Raw genomic sequence first — 21727 nt, 5'->3', positions numbered from 1 at the left:
TAATGAGGCATTTATAATCTGTCAGTAGTTTAAAGTCTATAGTGTTTCTTATTAAAATTGAGTTGCCAAAGAATAATGTTTATCACAGTAGGTTAAGAATGGAATTTCAAATTTGTTTTTTGTATACCTTGTTCATAGATCATCCCTTATTTTAGTCAAATTTATTACATATTATATGCATTTTCTTTCAAGTGTCTAAGTCTCAGTCCAGATAGCATGTTCCCTGTAAAGAGGGAGAATTTCCAAGGCAAATAGAGTCCCTTTACTCTTGTTTGGCGGTGACTTGACACAGAACAGGAGTATTCCAATAAGCCGCTGTCTCGTTCGCTTCCCTTTCTCTTACACTGAGTTTGGAATCACTGGCCCACAGAAAGATATTTGGTTAAGAATATAGTCAGAGGTTATTATAGTTTCACTTTGGGCTATTCTACTCACTATCTCCTATCAACCAAAATTCCCTTTGCCCTCTCCCCTTTTCCAAATGAACAGCAAAGCGTGTCAAAGGAATCAGAAAACGGGCAATGACAAGTTGAATAGAAAAAAATCAATTGAATTTCAGTGGACATGTTAGAGGAAGAACAGAAGTTCAGCGTCTATTCATCCATCACACACTTACTAAGCAAATACTCTGTACTGTATTTATTGCAAGTACTGGATGTTGACAGAAATTTAGATAATAAATGAGGGACATTTATTTAAAAACTGCTGTTTAAACAACTATTTTTCTACAATTATAATTTTACAAATAGATTCTAACCACACACCAGATGATCATCTGATTCATACATTGGGACAGGTGATATATTACTAACTGTGGGTTGAATAATTTAAATATTTGATAAATCTTTAGGTGCACAAGACACACACATCCTGCTTTGGCTATTATAGTCAAACCATTTCATTTTTTCATATTTGAATAGCAGCTGTGATATCATATACAAAATAATCTTAACTGAAAATTGACACTCATATTTTTAAAAAACACCCCCTCCTGTCTAAAGACAGGGAGAAAAAATAGTGACTTATAAAGATAAATATCTAAATTCTTTACTTTATCTTACAAGGCTTATAGATCTAACAAGAGAAGAAATCATTCAATTTTTTTATCTAGGGTCAGTTCTATTATTTATATAATTATACTGCTTCCATATACCCCCTAATGATAATTTTTTACCTTTCATTTTCTTTTGAAATATGAGATGATTCATAACTACCTTTTAGCTATCTGTTTTAAAATTTGCCTTTGCTCAACAAGCAAGACTAACAAACTCTAAAAGCTCAGAAAATGAAAAAAACAAAAGAAAAAATTCTCTAGGTACTAAGGTACTTTCTATGAAAATAGGCCAATCATTCCAATGTGAATGTCTTCATTATTTCTAAAGATGTTGATTAAATATCAAACTCAGTAGGTCCACAAACATTAAAAAAGATGCTTGAGGTACATATAGATTTATTTTAAACAAGAGACATCAAGCTTTTCTTTCATATGTAGTGCCTATATTTATGGATAGTGGATAATAGTTGTTACCGAGAAATAAGCGTTTCTTAAATGTTCACTATGGTAATTACAAGTACTAGTATTATCTCAAGGCAATAGATAACTATAGAAATGGGTCGAAGTTATAGTGGTAATTTATCTATACTTAAAATTTCCACCTCTTGAAAAACTCATTGTTTCTTTCTTTTCCAAAGTTTCTGACTTTGCATTCCTGATTTTATTATTTATTTTAGTATGCTTTTGTTTTTTTTTATGTCAATTTTTTCGATTCCTCCTTTAGGATCAAAGGCAGACTTGGGTCATGAGACATTGGAATAGAGAATCTGAGCACCGGCAAAAGTAAAGGCAAATTATATCCGCTCATTTATTTTATATTCATAAATGTGAAGCTGGTGATCGGTGAACTGAGACAGTTTCTGAAATACCTCTCTAATTTGTCGAATAATTGTCCTTAAGTTTAGGCGGCTATGACTGAAGAGCAGGAGAGGGAAGTTAGAAATAGAGGATTAATATTTCGGAGCTTTACTAAAAGTTTTAAATCAAATTAGTTCTACCTGAAGCCACCAGTAGGATTTCATGGAATTCTCTCTTTTCAGGTTTTACTCTTAGAGAAAAAAAAACATATGATTTTGAAAGAAAAGTAGGTTGAGAATCAAGTATTACTGCATAATCATTAACTAGGCATCCTACATATAAAAATGTTAATTTACTTGCTAGGCTCAAATGCACCCTAGACTTATGGCAGGTAGCTATTAATTATTTTCTGTTTTTACCTCACTATGAGCTTGAATACAGGCTGTCCCTCTAAGTACTTGCTTTTGTAGACTTAGTAAATCCGTCACACAAAGCCTGCTAGCAGGGTTTGGGTCTGTGTGTTTTTCCAGAAAATAAATCTTTGGTGTCTTCATATCCAAAAGTGATGCCACTGACCCCCGAGGTTGTGCGTGCCTTCTGAGAAGCCTCTCAAGGAGTGAACATGTTTCTGTTTGTCACAGCACAGATAATTGGCTCTCACAGGAATGGAATCCAAGCTATGACCAGGGCTTCCTAAGTGAAGCAGTGAGGAAATGGTTTCCAGGGTCAGACCTACAGTCTAGGGGGCCTCCAAACACTGTTGCTGACAGTGGAATCAAGAGGCATTGTGCACAATGAAACTATCCACTCCATGAACTTGGACTCCTGCTGTCTGGGCATGCGCTGAGTGTCTTGGCTTGCCTGGCCCTGCGTGGAGCCCTTTCCTGTGAACTGGCCCACCAGTCCCCATCTCCTCTCCGCCCGCTGGCTGTCAACCTCTCTCCCTGGGCCACCTCCAGTTCCTATTGATCTCTTACCCTTACCCCAAGTTTCCATCACTTTTCAGAACATCCCTGGCAAAGTATGGCAGATCTACTCATCTTACCTGAACGAGGAGCAAGATGTAGAGTTTCCCAAAAGAGCAGATTTCTTTGGTCATCATTTCTTCTTTCCCTATAATTTGTATAACTCCTAGGTGTTAATAGTAGATAACATAGTGCCTTAAATTTGTGTACGGCTTTTTAAAGTTTCAAATTGCTCTTTTAATTAATGACATAGTCAGTCATTATTTTGCCAGTGAGGTTGTGACCATGATGTGGTCCAAAGCCCACACGCCAATTTTTGGACTCAGATAGTCTCAGGTTCAGTTCCAGATCTAATAACCTGTTTGGTACTATGGATAAAGGCAAAGGTTCAGAACCTCTGAGCATCAATTTTCTGATTTGTAAAATTGAGTAGTTACTTCTACCTCACAGAATTATTGTTAATATGATTACAAAAAATATGTAAATCCTCAGTAATGTGCTCAGTAGAGACCATTAATAAAGGGGCAGATATGCAATCTGGCCAGAGTGGTCATAAGGATGGTGACTTCGAATATTTTCCTAAGGCTAAAGACTTAAGGAAGCTTGCTATGACAACACAGCAAGGGGTTCTTTCAACTGAGGATGATAAAAATCTTTGCATAAAAGAATTGAGCCAATGTTACAAGATCAGTTGTATGCCTTAAATAAACAATCCATTTAAACATTGCTATATATATGTGCCTATATGAATTTGTGCTTATAGATGTATACATATATGGAATTTTGATTGCTTATGATTATGGAGATATCTTTTAGAGATTTTCGTGGGACTTAAGATGACAGACTATTTTGATAGCCATTAATTAAAAAAATAAAAAACACCAATATCTGTTATTATGAATTTAGTAAAACTTTTAAATAAAATTTTGTTCCACTAGTCATGATAATATTTTCATATTATTGAAAAATAGCATTAAATGTACTTTGAAAGGCATATTAATAACCTTGAGACAATGATTGGTATGCATGGTTAATCAAGGATTCCTTCCTATAACTATAAAACACTCATAATCGTTACCCAAGGGTTCCTTCACTCACAGATGAAGAATAACTGCTTTATGATATATTAGTATAAATAAAATGGAATTCTCATATTACTTACCCGTTCATCTCTGGGCTAGTAGTGTGGGTCTTAGATTTAAGTCAGTGAGTTATATTCTCCATATTTATCCCAATTCACATCCTATACTTTTAGTTTTCCTGTTCTGTAGATGGTTTGTTATTTAACTGATCAATGCCCATTTTATGTGGGTTACATTTTCATTGTGAAAAAAACAAAACACCTGCATATTTGTCCTTAAACAGATTGAATGCTCTGGTGAAAATAAACACTAAATCTGAGAGGAAAGTGCTTTTAGTAAAATTAGGCAATAGACATATTTGAGTAACATTTTGCTATCTTTGCTCTCTTTAGAACACATGCTAATGGATGGACTAGAGAAGCATTAATGAGCTCACTCCATTAAATTAGTTCTTTTTTCTTGTTAAATATCCAAAAGAGAAAGATGGTCCACTTAACGGAGAAAAAAAGTTTTCATTTAGTGCAGTAGAAGCATGATGCATATTTCCTTTCTAATTTAATTTCTAACCATTAAGACTCAATTCCATAAATGATCCAGTGAAGCACTTGGAGAGATTAGGGAAAAATAAACTGAATGTCATTTGAATTTGGCTGGCTAGACACCATGATGTTACAGAGCATAATTCGAATTTAACATCAGCTTTTTATGAGGCCACCGAGATGAAGCTCAGTGACTTCCATGAACAATTACTAAGAAGACCTTCAAATGGAATATGAGAATCGATGTTTCCTCTGATCATTGTTTTTACTAGGTGCTGCCCTAACCAGGTCTTCCAGTCACTTCAGTTTGGACTTTTGTTTAAATTGACAACTTTGCTCTCAGAATTTTACCAAAAGGTTGCGTTCAGTCTGTGGGCTGAGGGAAAGGGATTACAGCTCTAATGAGGCAAATCTGTGCAAATGAGAAAATAATAATCTCCTCATAATTAGAACTTCTATTTTTAGACTAACTGTTGGCTGTGAGTTTTTTAAAAGAAGAAAAATCATTTTATTATTTGGGTAAAAGAATATATGTAAATTAATGCCAATTTGCTTACTGAAAAGGGGGAATTAAAATGACTTTGGCTTGTTTTCATAAATATGTACATTGTTGGACCCTCATTCTGAGTTTCTAGTCAAAACAATTATTGTTCTTTTTTTTTTTGTAGTTTAGAGAGCCAGGACCAACACATTATCTATTAAAGAAGTACTTGCTATTTACTGCAGAAAGTGATTGCTTCCAAGCCTTTCTGAAGAATGCACTGTAGGAAGCAGGACTAGTTTGCCCATTAATTAGATGGAGAAATGAAATATGACTTGCTCCAAATTGGAAGGAGTCTTGAATTGGAATTGGAATTCAGGAATGTCTGTTTCATGTCCGATATGTAGATCATTAAAAGCAGCAACAGTAGGTGCAGCAGTGACGGCAGCATAAATTGGAAGAAGTATTTTGATAGCACCCAAAGTGCTCAATTTATGAGCAGATTTTATTTGGAATGCAAAACACTTAAGAACATATAGATATGGTTATGATTGGGTGCTCAAAACTGTCCATTATTTGGTGACAAATGACTAATAGAGGAATTAAATTCTTCCAGGATTCCCATCTTCCTTTTTCTGTCTTCTGGCTCTTTGAATTCTGTTGTATTTCCTGCCCTTCTGGAACCTGAGACCAAGAGAGTTCAGAAATCAAGTTGGATATTTACAGCTATTTGGAAAACCTTGCTGGAGAGGGCAGTCCCAAAGGGCAGTTCGAGCTGAAAAGGAGGGCAGGGAATGTAGGAGATGTAAGCCCTTCTTTGTAGCTCCCGTGGGAGGTGACTTCACAGGTAGAAAATGGCTCAAGATGAAGAAGAACATTGGTGGAGAGGACCCTAGAACAAGGTAGCAATGTTTGCTTGCTTGTGAAGTGTTTGAGGGAAGTCAAAGTTGGGAAGTCAGAGACTTCCCATTTTCAGAAAAGCTTTCCTCTGCATTACCTTGGCTGATTACCATGGCAGACTACTGGATAATCCTGGCAAAGACAGTCTTAGTTTTCACATTTTAGAGTCGATGAAAATGATCCCTAGTCATGTTATGGCTGGTCCAAGTTCACAAAACTTGATGTGGGAGCATGACTTGTTACTCCTGTTGTGAGACTCTTTGTTGAGGATTCTCTAATTGTGGGTTGTTTTATACTGAACCACCTCATAAAATGAATGGGAGATCCTTCCCTGTCCTTATTGTCTGCCTGGACTATGGTAGACATGATTGATAAAGTTGAACATGCCCAGGAAATGTAATAAAATAAAAACCCTCATGACAAAGACTTGGGACATGGTAACAGGTTTTTCTGAGGCTGGTAAAACAATATTATTGCACTGCTCTGGTGATTATATATTGTAAATTATAAAAAATGAAATGAGCTATTATGTCTCTATTAGAAGAACTAATGGGAGAGCTTCTTTGGAAAATTTTAAAATGATCTCACATAAACTATGTCAATCTTACTGACAGTTTATTTGAATATACTAATAATACCTATTGTGAGGTTCAGATCTTATAGCATGGAATTAGGGGTGTTTTGACTTTTAAATCCCCACAAAATGTCTCTGTCCTTCTACAAATTACAGTCAAACCCACCTATGAATAAGCCCACAATTTTAATATAAGCAAAGCTATGGGACAATTACTTAGTCCTTGAGGATCAAATTTCCCACTGAGCCTTCCTGCTTCTTCATAGCCTAGGTTTGCCCTTCTTTTCATAGTAAATGGTGTATGGAAGGGTAAGACAAGAGCATCTCATTCATTCAATTTATAACTATTAAATCCCAGCTATATACCCAGTGGTTATTCTAGTCCTGGAAATAGAGCGAAATTGTGGGAAATATGAAAATATCAGTCAGCAGACATAGAGATCAGCTTGCCATGGAGGAATGAGATTGGAAAGTTTTATGTTATTCCTCCCCCTTTCCCATCAACCTAGACTGAAGCTTTAGCACTTAAACACTCTGGTCCTGCCTGCAGGAACCATATAGTCCTGAATTGGGTAAATAAACTTCATGGACACAGAGAATATCACTTGTAGATTGTTTTACCAAAATCAAGACATATTGTGCCTATGGGAGATCCTTTCCTGTCCTTATTGTCTGCCTGGACTTTGATAGACATGATTGATAAAGTTGAATATGCCCAGGAAATGTAATAAAATGAACACCTTCAAGGCAAAGACTTGGGACATGGTGACAGTTTTTTTCTGAAGCTAGTAAAACAATATTATTGCACTACTCTGGTGATTATATATTGTAATAATAGGGGTTGCTCGTGCTGGAGAGAGGACTTTGAATGCTCCTAAGGGCTCAGCAGTTATATGACACTTGAAAGCAAACAAACAAACAAAAGAAAACCCATCACCATTCTTTAGTAGTTATTTTTTGGATTCATCAAGGAGGACTAGACCAGTCAGCATAGTGAACAGGACTGATTTGGCATGGTTTGTTCTTTCTAAACTGCATTGCTAACTCGGGGGTTATGGAATGATGAAAGATAGTAACATAGTAAGTGGCACAAACAGATACATTCTTGCCAGATGGATGATGTTGATGTTAGTGATATGGCTTTAAGTGAGGGAGGGAAGGAGAAGTTTCATGTGAGTAGAATCTGAATATCTGCCAATGAGCAGTTGTCCATCTGGTTCAAAATCCTATGGCAGCAAGATGGCGAGATGAAACCTTTCTCAGCCTAGGGTGTTTCTGAAAGGAGGGTCCATTTTGATTTTAAATGACTTGTATTTCACCTCACTTTTGCCCCAGGCATATTCTACTTTCTTTGTTTCCATGGTCAAAATCAATGGCTACAGTTTTGTCAGATAAAAACTCTTACTTCATAGGTTGAGAGAGGGAGAGAAGGTCCTTATAGATCTTCCATAGGATTAAAACACATCATGAATTCATTAAAACTTTTTCCGATGGATCAGGATGGAAGTGCATTCCTGTAGAATAAAATGCAAAACACCAATAAGTGTTGGAAATATTAAAAGAGATGAGCTGAATCTTACCTTCTTATCATATAAAACATTACTACTAATGCAGGCAAATAAAAATTGGGTTTATGGTGTAAAAAATCATAAAGACCCAGTGAACTCATGTGAAATACTTTTTAGAACAAGCAAAGGTGATACTACAAAAATACTTATGCTATCCTAGTGACTTATGTATAATTAAACTTGACCAGATTCAATATCAGTACATTATAAAGTATTTAAATTCAAAATAAAATTTGTTTGATTTTTTTCTTTTAAATATGGAACACTTCATGAATTTGCATGTTATCCTTGCAAATAAAAATGGGGCCATGCTAATCTTCTCTGTATCTTTCCAATTTTAGTATATGTGCTGCTGAAGCGAGCACTAAAATTGGTTTGATTTTATAATCAGTTCTTGAAGTGTCATTTTTTATCTCCAGGTATCTATGCTTAGTAAATAATCAATCTCCTTTGATCAAATGTTTTTACGTTTAATTTCTCATCTTTTTCCTGACCATACTTGTGCTACCTCTCCTTTTGAGCTAGCTGTGACACATATTCCATTTAATTTTTTGCAACAACAACAACAGAAATGGTTTGTTTTTGTTTTGGATTTCAAATATGTTTTTTTTTTGATAAAAGTTGATTGCCATTATTTCTTGCCAGAATCAATAAAAAGTCCCTCCAAAACATTTTAAAAATTAACATCTTCTTGAGTTCATTGCCATCAATGCAACAGTGAATGTAACTTGTTTTAGCTTCTACCGAAGAAAATTTGGTATCGCTACGATCTGTCTTCTTCTGAAATATAGAGATGAGATATACAAAACATTCAACATAATGTTCTCTGTGTACTCATCAAAAAGAAAAAAATACATGCAGAAAATATAATAGTAGAGAATCAAAGAGAATTGTGGTCTCAAGTATTCCCAGATATTGATAAAAACTAACTAAATCTGCAGTCAGAAATGCTAGGGTATAAAATATTCATGTTGTTATTGTAGCTGAAGGCTACCACTGATTTATCTGCATTGGTAAGAAAGCATCCATAACAACGCTAAGGTGCTCAGCCCTTGTGTACCCTGAAAGGCTTCTGTGTCTTTCAGGCTTATCGTTCTGTTGTCATTGCTATCATTTTTTTCCAATGAGAAATGAGCTAAACCTGACTGCAGTATCCTCTGAAGTCTTTCCTCTCCAAATTGAAGCTAAAGGCAAAGAAATTATGCTAACCACAGAGAGGTCAGGTGCTGTCAAAGACCTGCCTGGTAATCCTTTGTGGAGAATTTCTCATTTCTATCAGTTTGCTGATCAAACTATGTTAGGGATTAAGTCATGTACCCCCACCCCCTACCCCCGACCAAAGGCATGTTCGGATCCTAAACCCTGGTCCTGTGGATGTGAATCCATTTATAAAAAGGTCATATGAAAATGTTATAAGTTAAGGTGTACCCAAACTGAATGAGGGTGGGTACTAATCCAATACGGCTAAAATCCTTTGAAGCAAAGGAATTTAGACCCAGGAAGTGAAGCCACTTGAAGCAACCAGAAGCCATAAGTCAATGGAACCCTGAAGAGAACAGATAGTGCCACCATTTGTGCTATCGTGTGATGGAAAAGCCAAGGAACCCCAAAGATTGCCAACTGGCCAGAAGATACTGATCATGGGAGGAAGCAGGCCTTAGGCTCTGAAAGCAGGAGCCCATAGGCCAACCTGTTATATAGTATTTGTTTTTAGTATCCAGGAAACTGTTTCTAGGTGCTAAAGCTACTGGAACACAACATACCAGAAATGGACTGACTTTTACGAAAGGGATTTATTAGTTTACAAGTGTACAGTTCTAAGGCCATGAAAATGTCCAAATTAAGACATCAATAAGAGGATACTTTTACTCAAGAAAAGCTGATGGTGTCCAGGGTTTATCTGTCACATGGGAAGGCACATGGTGACATTTATTATCCTGCTCTCCTGGCTTCTGGTTTCAAATGATTCTCTCAGCTTCTGGTGTCTCCTAGGGTGCCTTCCTTCTGCATCTCCAAATGGCTGTGTCTTGATTTCATCTCTCTGCTCTCTCTGATGGCTCTGAGCTCTCTCCGTGTTTTCTGTCTTTTATTCTCTTCATACAGGGCTCCAGTAAAAGTATTAAGACCCACCTTGACTGAGCATGGTCACCTCTCCATCTAATCAAATGGTTCCACTCACAATTTGGTGGGCCACATCTCTGTGGAAACTACCTAATAAAAATGTCCCACCCAATAATAGGTCTGTCCCCACATGACTGGATCAGAAGAACATGGCTTTTCATGGGTATATAACCATCTCAAACCAGCATAGAAATAATAGACTGTACGTCCTTGGATGAAGAAATGACACCTCTCAGTAACTTATTTGAAATATCCTAGAGCCAGTGGCTGAGAGGAAGCACAAATTCCTCCTCATATTCTTAGCAGCTTTTCTCAGTTTCCATTTGGACACTGATTTGCATTCCTTTTCTTAGTGTTAAATGCCATTTGTAGTTGTATTACCCATTTATTAGGATCTAGCTTTTATAACTCATTTAACCAAATTTTGCCTGTAGATTAATAAATTCTTGACTTAACGGCTACATCATTCAACTAATATATTATTAAGAAAGGCTTATGGGGCCGCGGTGGCTCAGCGGGCAAAGTGCTTGCCTGCTATGCCGGAGGACCTCGGTTCGATTCCCGGCCCCAGCCCATGTAACAAAAACGGAGAAACAGAATACAATAAAAACCAGAAAATGTTTAAAGATGTTTCCCTTTCTTCCTTCCTTCCTTCTATCCTTCCTTCCTTCTCTCTGTCTTTCCTTTAAAAAAAAAAAAAAAAAAAAAAAAAAAAAAAAGAAAGGCTTATGCTTATATTGGACTTTACAGTTTATAAAGAACTTTAGATGTATATCCTCAAGCAGTAGAACTGTGCTTTATGGTGGCAATTACAATATTATAGGCATTTAATCTCTAGGGTTAACTGGGAATTTTAATGACTAACAGACGGAATGTCTGGGTCAGTGCTTCTCAAATTTTACCATGTATATGAATCCCCTGGGTATCTTATTAAATGCAGATTCTGATTCAATAGTCTGGGGTGAAGTTAGAGAGTCAGTTCCTAGTAGTCTTCAAAAACAGTAATATGGAAAGACTAAGCACTTGTTTTTAGGCACTACCTTAAAAATTCAGACCTTCCAGGTGTCTGCATTAAAAATGCTCTGGTTTTTGCTTTTATACCACCCCTAAATTACTTGCCTAATATAAGGATCCACCATCTCCCTAGAGTAGGGCTACCAGATTTAGCAAACAAATGCAGGGTACCCAGTTAAATACTAATTTCAGACAAACAAGAACTTCTTAGTATAAGTGTATCCTGTGTAATACTTTTTCTTTTCTTTTTGCTTGCTTGCTTGCGTGCGCGCAGGCACTGGGAATCAAACCTGGGTGTCCAGTGTGGCAGGCAAGAATTCTGTCACTGAGCCACTGCAGTCCCCCTCCCCATACATGTGTTTTAGTCATGCACATACTAATAAAATTCATTGTCTATTGGAAATTTAAATTTAACTGGGTGTCCTCTATTCTTTGTGGCAATCCTACACTAGAAATGAGTGTGTTGATATGGACTGGTCTAGAACAGGTTCTCAACCTTGGAACTATTGACATTTTGAGCTGGATACTTCTTTTGGTTGGCAGGGGTAGGAGGGTCCTAGGCATTGTAGAAAACTTTGGAACATTCCTGGCCTCTGCCCACTAGATACTGGCAGCACCCCTTCCCTGTCATGACAACCAAGAATGTTTTTAGATATTGCCACATATACCCCTGGGGCAAGAGGTATGTGCAGAGCACATCAGTTTCAAACTAGCCAAACTCAACCCATGAAACTCAACCGCTCAGAGTTCCTGATGCTACACAAGCACTTTACCCTACCTCATAGCCGTCCTTTAAAGCATTCTCTAAAAACTACTTCTTCCAAGAAATCTCATTTGATTTACTGAGCCTGAAAGAAACCCTCTCTTGCCTGACACTTGATTGTCTGTATCTCTCTTTTGGTACAAAGTACTTTCTTCCTTGGATTAAAAATGCCTATTGACATGTTATCTTTCATACTCACCTGGAAACACTGATAGAGTAGGTTTCAGGAATGACTCAGGATTGCATCTTACAAAGCACCATCAATGTACCTTCCCCCACGTACCCCCACGTTGAGACCTTTGCACTGCATTTCCCCTGCGCTCATTTGCCCCACATAGCCTGCTCCCTCATCTTTGAGGTCTTTTGTTTGAAGTATCGGGCCCAAAATGTCAGTAGTGCTGAGGTTGAGAATTCCTGATCACCCCTATTAAAAATTGCCACATTTTAACCTCCCTACCTGATTAATTTTTCCCCATAGTAGGCATCACCCTCTCTCCTGTGTTATTTTCACTTATTTCTTATTTCTCAAATTATTTATTATCTGATTCCCCTGGAATGATTCCAAGCCCATAGTAAGTGCACAGTAAGCACTTGTTGAATAAATAAACTAGCATGCTGCAGCATCTCAAGACACTTCTGAAGCAGTTGGTCTCAAAAATATGTGATCCATGGGAATATCTGTAGAATAATTTTGAAGAGCCTAATCTCTGTTAGCTGTAGAACTTCTAACTTCTACTCAGACACAAACTCATCACTCTATAATCCTATCCTGAGTTTATTTCACACAGAAGACTTAGGGAGAAAAGGCTGAAAAATAGTTTTGATTACAATTTCGGTGGGTATTGTAAAAGTTCTGTTGCTTAAACTTCTGTAACACCAGGGGCTAGAAATTCCACAGTTGCTGATATAACAAATATTATATTACTTGTTACTAGCTGGGTAGCTCTAGAAATCAAATCAGATCTAAAGAAAGTGGAAGAAAGCTATTTCATAAAACTTTCCTTCTTTTCCTTTCTGCTTCTTTTATTGTCTTCATAAAAGTTGCCTTTGAGGGAAGCAAGCGCCCTCTGCAGCTGAGTGTATGTGGATGTTAAGGTACCAGGCAATAATTTTTCACAATTGATCTGTCAGGCCAAATATGCCGCATTGATCAACTGTACATGAAATTAACTAATTAATATAGAACTTCTGTGCCAACATTACCATAGACAGGTGTTTGGAAAACTTTTTCCATAAAGGACCAGATAGTAAATATTTCTGGATTTGCAGGCCATACAGTCTGTCATAGCGCCTCAGCTCTGCCACTTTAGCTCCAAAGCAATAATAGACATTATGTAAATAAAGGGGTGTGGCTGAGTGCCAATCACCTTTATTTATGGATACTGAAATTTTGGATTTCATATAATTTCCATGTGTCAGAAAATATTGTTCTTCTTTTGGTTTCTTGCCCCCCAGCTATATTAAAAATTAAAAACCATTTTTAATTTGGGGGCCTACACAAACAGGTAGCAGGCTGAATTTGACCCCAAGGCTATACTTTGCTGACCCCTGCCACAGATTATTTCCTCGCAGATCATTCTGGCATTTTCCTAGGCTCTCCTAAGTCAAGCTGAACAAGACTAGCATTATGTTAAATAGCTTTGAGACCAATGCCCATGTTAAATAGAAGGCAAGATTTCCAGTCCAAGAACAGCTTGTAAAAGGTACTGCAAACCAGCTCTGAGTTTGATCTCCAATTAAGACCTTGTAGATTCCTTGTGCTTTTATCTAAATCTTGTTCTCGCTCTGCAATTTTTAGGCCTCATTAAGGAGCCTTATCTTTGCACTATTTCTTTTTCTAGCATTTTAGAAAAATTCACCAATGATGCTTTTAAAGCCAGCCTTCCTATTTATTTGCAGAAATGGGAGTCAAATGTATTATTTTCTACCCTTTGTGCTATTTAATGCTTTTTATTGTGTTTTCTCTTCCTGTTATCATCTTAGCTGTAAAGAAATATTTCCAGCAAAAGGGGAAAGTATTTAGAGTTTAATACTATGTGCCATTAAAACTTAAGGATACTCATTGCATAAGCATCCATTTTTAGATCTTATCCACAATGATATATGTAATCAAGGATCATTTTCCCTTGATTTTTTTTTAAATTAAATAAATTCCTTACATCTAATATGATCTCTGATGCTTTTATAACACAATGTTTGTGGACACTAGAGAGTATGTTCTCCAAGTCCTGATTTTAGGCAATTGTGTATCTCAACTACATTAATTTGATCCTAAGAATGTTAAAAGCTGGAGCTTCCACAGCCTCATTGTGTGGCTCATCCAGCAGTTAAGCGCCATTCATCAATGTGGTCATGATTTCTCAATCCAATTTGTCGCACAATGAGACAGTTTACAGCCTCCGCACCAGACCAAACCATTCAAACCATCTGCCCTTAGATATGTTGGGCTTTCTAAGCAGGAGACCTTACTTACGTGTCTCTCTTTAGCCTTTGAAAAGAAACGTCTTAAGATGCTGATCATGTATTTTCAATCAGTAAAATTAGTCTTCATCACTTAATCGGAGAGAGTCTCCTCTACCCACTTTGCATCGCAAAAGATTAAGATCTCATGCCCCATGTTTAATTGGGGTTTTGAAAATATGTTTCCACCTAAATACATTAGCAATGAGCGCAACCCCGCCCACCCCCTTGTGTTTCCTCTTTAAAATGCCCATGAAATGGTCTCGTCGCTGATTGGCTGGAAGCCTGTACAACTTCCTGGCTGCAGGCCATCAGGGGCCAGCAGGGCTGCCAGGAAGACGAAGAGATTAACACCCTCTGATTTCTGTATTAGCAAGAAGGACAAAACAATATGTGGTACTGTCGGTGGATAACACAATTTGGAGATATGATTTCTTTTTCCACAGGTACATTTTTCTCTGAGAATTAACAGTTCAGCTTGGTGTGAATAATAAGGCATCTTCTCTGATGAGTTGGAATCGTATTAAAAATATCAGTATATGGATAAGTTCATGATTTATAAGACCCGTTTCTCTAAATGACAGGACTGGGGTCAGCTTGTTTTTAGATCTAAGTTATAATAACGGAAAAAATCAATGGAAAAGAACAAGTGTGAAAAGTGTTATGCTTTATGAAGGGAAGAGGCTTATATACATATGTTCATGAGTGGGGAGAGTTTATTTCATTTCAGTATAAGAAACTCATTCTGGTTTAGATTGGGCAGCCAGAAGCTTATAAATTAACAGTAGAAAAGCCCTGTTAAGCATTTCTGTCTTTTGTTTGTTTGTTTTCATTTCTGTCTTTTTTCAAAGCTAAAATTAAGATTTAAAAAATTAAAAATAAGCTTAAGATAAAACTAGAAGCAAATGCTTTGCCCAATTAGTTCTCCACTGGCCTCAGTAAATAACCATATTTCTTTGCAGGGATGTTTGTGAGGTAGATGTGTATGTTATATAAAGCCATAAGTAATTTTACAGGGATATATGCATATATTTGACTAGAGTTATGCATATATAAGTAAACATACACATATCCTTCCATTTATACAGAACATGAATATTAATCATGCACATGCACACACATATACCCATGTCAAAATATTAGATATAGATATTCAAAAAATAAAATGTATAGATAGGAATTGGAGGGGGTGTAAAGAGTACTTCCTTTTTATATTTTATGCGTGTTATATGATCTGATTGTTTGATCTCTAGGGCTTCCTCCATCTTTAAAATGGTAACTCCAAAATTTCTCTTCACATTTCCTACTGTGAAACTACTTTAGGATTCCAGGAAAGATGGTAAATGATTATTGGAGAATAGAAAGAGTGTGGAAGGTTTATACATTAAAGAGTAATAATCAATCAACCAGTCACCACTGACCACACATTACCTGCAAAGGTGCTGGGAAGGGCTGAGCAGATTATATAGGAATGAAAATTCTCGTTCTTACCTTCAAGAAGTTCATAGGCCAGTTTTAGAAAAACATGTAGACATCGACTACAAAGCCATCAATGTTTTTCAGGAATTGAAAAGAGGGGTAGAAAATACTTACATTATACATTTCAGAATAGGAAGAGGTCACTTAGAATGTACACTGTAACATAATCTTGTTTGTACAATTAACTTGTTTGCAAAAGCTTTTCTTGGTAGCTGTTTCAAAGATAATCCAACTCTTGAGGGTCTAAATTATTATAGGTTGTAAATTTAAATTACAATAATGAGGCATTTCACAAGTTGAGGCTACCATCAAAAATATTCCACAATGAAAATAACCAGTCATCAGAACTTTAGATGACAGGAATCAACTGAAACTATTTTAGAGTTCCTTAATCAAATTGTCTTTTACCCAAATGTGCAAAACACAATCCCTTCTTAATGCAGTCTAGCTTAAATAAAGGTATTATTGGGTGTTGTCACCATATAGGACACTGTGCACAGTCATAGAGATATAGAGTAACATATCTACCCTCAGTAAATCTAAAATTTAATTGAATAGAAGAGACACATGAAAATATGATAACTGTACTGATGAATTCTTGATTGCCCATGTGGCACTTCAATAAATGTGAGACATCAGAGAAGAAAAGGGGAAAATAGGTTTGATTTGGATCTAGACTGATGAGTTGAGTTCAGATGTTCTACTTGTGCATTCAGCAAATATCCACTGAGTGCCTACTAAGTACTAGGCACTGAGAATAAAACAGTGAGCAAAACTGACTAAGGCTAAGCCCTCCTAAGGTAGGAAAGAGCAGGAGGGTAGCAAAGCTGGATGATACATGGGAATGTACAAGGGCATGTTCAGGAGATCAGTGAGAAAATTCTTTGATAAAGTGGAGCTTAGGGTTATTAAAGATTAAAAGATAAGAATGGAAAATAAATGATCTCATAAACCCTAGAAAACTTTAGTCAATTTGTGGTACATACCTGACAATAAATTTAGGAGACAACATTGTGTTCTGAGATTCCCAAAACTTAAGCTTAAAACCAGGTTAGTCCTTTGTAAGTTTACTGGGGAGAAATGCACCTAACACGTCACTTCTAGGAGGCTTCAGATTAATGGACTCCATTGTAATCTCAAAGATGGTTCTAAATCTAAGACTCAGTTTAGTAACAGGTGCCCTGAAAGGACAAACGAAGATTGTAAGATGTCGATATGTGTCGCAAAAAACGTTCTGATTTAGAAGTCTCTGTAAATCACTCTACACACTATCTTAAATCCTCAAATACTGAGGTCAAGAGAATAATAAAATGCATAAAAAACAGTTTTGCCTTCAAAGAAAGGAAACTTTAATTCAAGTGAATTCAGAGAACTTGGCAAAATTTGCGATAAATCTAGCTGTTTTCAACTTAAGCTCCTCATCTTCTCTTTGTCAAAAGCCAAAGTAAGTCAGAGTAAGTGGTTCTAAATTGATGAGAAGGCTCAGTAAATCACAATGTAGCTTACCTGTGATTATAAACAAAGGAAAAAAGAGTTAAAATTAACTTCAATTGAGCTGGTCACTTTCTGCAATATTGGGGGATTTTGTTGACTCTTACCAAAATCTCTAAGCCTGGTTTTAAGTCCCTCTGTTTTGAACCCTCATTCTTATAAAATGCAAATGCATTTTAGAACATTGTCTGGTGAACTCTGTGAGTTCTGTTGGGTGGGCAGAACCATTTAAGCAGTGATGGGAAATGTTTTATTTGCCTCTGTATCTCCAGTGATTAACAATATCGTTTGCCTATTACACCAAATGCACTTTTGTTGAATGTCGGTGGATAAGGTCCTGCAGCTCAGTAGGTAGTTTAAACATAGAATTGCAGTACTATGTAATTTTATAAATGGAGAGGATATTGAAGGTTGCCTTTAGTTCTTTCATTTTTCAGATTCAGAGATGAAATACAATAATTTTCTTGACCTCTTTCTCCTGCACAATTTCCAATACCATATCTTTTTTTTTTTTTTTTTTTTTTTTTTTTTAAAGGAAAGACAGAGAGAAGGAAGGAAGGATAGAAGGGAAACATCTTTAAACATTTTCTTGTTTTATTGTATTCTGTTTCTCCGTTTTTGTTACATGGGCTGGGGCCGGGAATCGAACCGAGGTCCTCCGGCATAGCAGGCAAGCACTTTGCCCGCTGAGCCACCGCGGCCCGCCCCCAATACCATATCTTAAGTGCTTGCTTTCTTGCTGCTTCCCTCCTTCCAGGTCTACCCACGTAACATAACAAAATTCCTTATCTCATGACCTATTATATCTGGAAACCCAGAATTCATTCTTGATTCATCCATTTCCCTCAAAAAGCACACCCAGCCTTTAACAGGTCCTGCTATTATACCTCAAAATGTTATAGCATCTCTGTTTTACTCCCTTCTGTGTGCTATCCACTTACCTAAGCCACATTTCCTCTCATGTACAACACTAAGTTTCTATCTGAGATCCCTGCTTCCATTCTTGTCTTCTTCCACCCTGCCCCCTGTCTATCTCTATGCTTAGAATGATTTTCAAAAAGGTAAATCAGACCATTATTTCCCTGCTTAGAATTCCTTAATACTACTTGAAATAAAAATTCTAACTCACTACAATGGTATGAAAAGACTGAATTGTCTACCCTTCCTACATCTACAAACCCTGCCCTTCTCCTTTTTGCCCATAACTCTTCAAAGCCCGTATTCTCGCCATGAACTACTCTTGATACTTGTTTTTAAATTTGTGGATAATAAGATCAGGAAAGATCGTAAACAATCCTGGAAACAATGTTATTGGCAATTCTATTGAGAACTATATTAGCACTAAGGTATGTGATATTTAAAGCTGTTCTGTGGGAACAATTTGCTTCCTACCACCCACACCTGTACACCACTGTTGGTTGCCTTAGAAGCAGGGGAGACATATCTCTGACTGTGAATAACTGCCCTTTTCCGATCTTTCTCCTCAGTTCAGGAGTCTTGTGATATAATTGGAACAAAGAGAATGATTCAAAATTGAAATATTTCTGTGAAGAATGATTTAATATTCCCCCAATGACTGACATTCTTCTACAACTGAATGATTTCTGGGGAGTAAGTCCACAAAAATGTGAGTTGGAATAGGTTATCATGTCAACTCTTGTGGTGGATTTTGTCTTAGGTGAATTTGAGATACAACCCAAACTATGATCTTTGAAAACAATTGTTCCCCCTTCTGAATCATTCATCACATGGTTTCTCTGGGTCAAGCACATTTGGTTTCTCTGGGTCAAGCTACCAAATATTTTGTAACTCTTACAGTGTTTTGATTTTCTCAGGATCTCAGTAGAGAAGGTAAAAAGTCATATAAATGTAGAAGTTAAGCAAAAATAGTTTATTTTTTCATTTTCACTGTACAGATGCATAGCATGCAAATGCATTTTAGGAGTTCCAATTTTCTCCCTGTAGATACTTCCAAACCAAAATTAAAATTACGTAGGTGTTCCAGAAACCTTTAATCTGAATTACTATCTCTGCTGGGGTTTCTTCTCATTTCACAAGATGGATTTTGTGGCAAGAGAAAAAATGCTAAAAATATGAAAGAAAAAATGACTCCCTTTGAAATATTTGATGTGACCCTTCCATATTATCAACTTAACTTTAATCAGTTACATATCAAAATAAAGGCTTTGAGCTGGCACCATTCTCTCTCTGGTATATACTTGAACAATGCTAATGGATTGACAGGTAGAAGCTCATTGAATCTTTTGGATAAAATGCTTGATGAAGTATATGAAACAATCACAATTCAGATTCTTGTTCAATGACCTTTGAAAAAAACAGGATAATCTCTTACAAAATCTTCTGCTATGGACGTCCTTGTTAATGGGGCTTTGTAATATTTTACTTAGCACATATGCTGGAGATGACTCTGACGCTCCTATCCTCAAATTCCCCAATATAGAAGTTTGAATCATTTCCAGAACATTAACTATATGTTAACATAACTATAAAATAGTATAACTTATTACATAACTGTTTTGGTTTGCTGAAGCTGCTGTAGTGCAATATGCAAGAACTTGGTTGGCTTTTACAATGGGGATTTATAACCCTACGATTTACAGTTTTAGGCCCTGAAAATGTCCAACTCATGGTATCAGCAGGATGATACCTAGATTCTGAAGACAGGCTGCTGGCATCCAGGGCACCGCATCACATGGAAGGGTATATGGCTGTCATTCTGGCCCTTTGCTCCTGAGTTTCCTTGCTTTCAACTGCTGGTTCTAGTGGCTTCCTTTCTGAGCTTCTGTTTATCCTCGTTTTGCTTCTCCAGGGCTTTTCTGCATAAGCCTTTCTTCATTTCATCTCTTATAAAGAACTACAGTAAAAGGAGTAAGACCCACCCTGGAGCAACTCCTCAATTCAGACGGTCCCAGGCACAAAAGATCTGCACCCAATATAGGGATGGACAAAAAGAACATGACCTTTTCTGGGGAATGTACAGACTCTAAATTACCACAATAACATAACATGTTAACATAACATAAGAAGTACAACCTTATGTTACTAATTATTTGCTCATTAATATGGAGATTAGTGAATACTAATTGAGTGCTACTATGTACCTGGGGAGTAATACAGAGAATTAAGAGTCATAGATGTGTTGTCATGGAGCTTATAGTAGTTGTGTGGCTAAAACTGACACACATGACCTATATTAAAATTAAAGAACATTATAAAGCTTTGTGAATCACAGGCTCTCTTATGCAGTAGAAAAATATAGTTTTGGAGATCCATCAGTGTTTGCCCATCACTTTCTGAATCATTTACTTTCTTCAAAAAACATTTTAGACTTTGGTTTTACTATTTGTGTACATGTTATTCCTCAGTCTAGTATCTCCTTTGGATCTAGTATGCCTAGTGAATGCCCATTTATTATTCAAGACCCAGCTCCCCTTCCACCATTCCTGGAAACATTTCCTGATTATTCCCTTCCCAACAGGCATCATTAAGATTATTCCATCTTTGCTCCCATAATATGATACGCATATCCTATTTCATTGTTCTTATATATTTGTCTTTCCTACGGAGTATGAGTGCTGAGGGAAGTAAATGGTAGTGTTCATCATTGTATTCTACAAGTGCTGGGATGATACACAGCACATTAGATGCCAAAAAAAATAGTGACTGACTGAATGAATGATGTGGAAATTTCCTTGAGGTAGCATAATCAGCGTTGGTAAGTGCATGTGGCAAGGTTATTAGGAGAACTGAGATAAGTTAGGGATGGATGGTAACAGTGACATGGTGCAAAGTAAAATTTCATGCCAAATTTAAGGGTTACTTTCTCCCCTTTGTGGATGATTTGCCTGCTTTGAGTTTACTACAATTTTCAAATAAGCCTAGGAAATATCAGCAGCATTCATACTCACCTTTCATGAGTTTTATGACCATTCTTTAGACATGCATAATGAGATTTAAGCTTGACGCAAAGCTGAGCATGAATTCTATTCATTTATTCATTACTACCGATTATGAACCCATTTCAAATTTTTGTGTTATGAATTTTATCTGCAGAATAGTGAATGAAAGTAACATTATTGTTAAAACCTGTGGAGATAAAGTTTCTTCATGAAATCAGTGTGTTTGTGAGTAGTTACATGTAATTTGCAATGAATAGAGTGTTAAAATCATTAGGAAAGTTTTGTTTTGTGTTTTTAAAAAATGTTTGTTTTAGAAAAATTACAAAAAAACATTTTCCTCTACTTTTAAAAATGTTCATTAGTATAATTTTCTTTGGTGGTAGAATGTCCTGAACAGTGGGTCTATCAAAATTTCTTTAACCAGTCACCATTTTTTGTAGTTACCTATTTTCTATGTTTCATTACATTAAATAGTACTAAAAAATTTTGTATACATTATTTTCTGTTCATGTATTTAT

At 36.5% G+C, this 21727-nt stretch overlaps 1 protein-coding gene and 1 pseudogene across 1 annotated transcript in view; one reads left to right on the top strand and one right to left on the bottom strand.

The window, feature by feature from the left end:
• Nucleotides 1–21727, top strand: part of LOC143662403 (netrin receptor DCC-like) — a 528746-nt gene that overhangs the window by 454819 nt on the left and 52200 nt on the right. The window lies entirely within an intron of this gene.
• LOC143662821 (U6 spliceosomal RNA) lies at nt 8213–8326 on the bottom strand (annotated as a pseudogene).

Source organism: Tamandua tetradactyla, chromosome 18 (assembly GCF_023851605.1).
Source record: "Tamandua tetradactyla isolate mTamTet1 chromosome 18, mTamTet1.pri, whole genome shotgun sequence".
NCBI lineage: Eukaryota > Metazoa > Chordata > Mammalia > Pilosa > Myrmecophagidae > Tamandua > Tamandua tetradactyla.
This window is presented reverse-complemented; position numbering and strand designations above follow the sequence as displayed.